The sequence below is a fragment of the Frankliniella occidentalis genome, unplaced genomic scaffold (assembly GCF_000697945.3).
Source record: "Frankliniella occidentalis isolate FOCC.00 unplaced genomic scaffold, Focc_3.1 Scaffold10, whole genome shotgun sequence".
Taxonomy (NCBI): Eukaryota; Metazoa; Arthropoda; class Insecta; order Thysanoptera; family Thripidae; genus Frankliniella; species Frankliniella occidentalis.
Genome location: NW_026267140.1, coordinates 574,141 through 574,852, shown reverse-complemented (window position 1 = coordinate 574,852; position 712 = coordinate 574,141). Strand labels below are relative to the sequence as shown.

At 35.0% G+C, this 712-nt stretch overlaps 1 protein-coding gene across 1 annotated transcript in view; it reads left to right on the top strand.

Moving 5' to 3' along the window:
• Nucleotides 1-712, top strand: part of LOC113203973 (blood vessel epicardial substance-like) — a 36,014-nt gene that overhangs the window by 27,403 nt on the left and 7,899 nt on the right. The window lies entirely within an intron of this gene.

Sequence of the window (712 nt, the reverse complement as noted above, 5' to 3'; positions counted from 1 at the left end):
CGACAAGTTTAACTTGTCGCTCTTTTATTCATTTTCATCAGATCTCTCTGAGGCATTTGAAGGATCACGAGTCGCTGAAGTATATTTAATTGAAAGTTGTATGATGTATTGTATTAAAGAGTTTAATTTCAATGCTCCCACCATTTTATTGGATATCATTGAACATAATGTGACTGCAGACAAAGCTAATCAATTTAAGAAAATGGTATACCTTGTTCTGATTTCGATGGGCCTATCCTACCTGGGTTTGCGATATTGGCTTTAATATTGTTCGGTCCCTTGCAAGTCCATGGCTATTGTGAAAATAAGTTGTGTGTTTAATAATCGTTTTGACAAGTCCTTTTGAAAGATTAGGCGACTTCCAATCATTCTACAAGTAAACACCATTCCATTTGGTTAAAATAACATAATTGAAAATTAGGATTTTTTTAGAAGTTACAAAATTAAAAGTGTGCTACAAGATTTGGATTCCTGATTCTGAATTAAAAAGGAAATGTCTTATGCTCAAAGCCGATCAGAGTCGAAATGGAAAAGTTATTAGCCTCCAAAGGGGTAAATGTATGCAAAAACGACCAAATTGTCAATTTGGTGGGCAATAACTCTGCCATTTCGACTCCGATCGTCTAGGAGCATAAAACATTTTCGTTTTCTTTTGTCAAGATGAACTCGAAACAATAGTTACCTTTTTACATTTCTCCCGAACCACTACCCC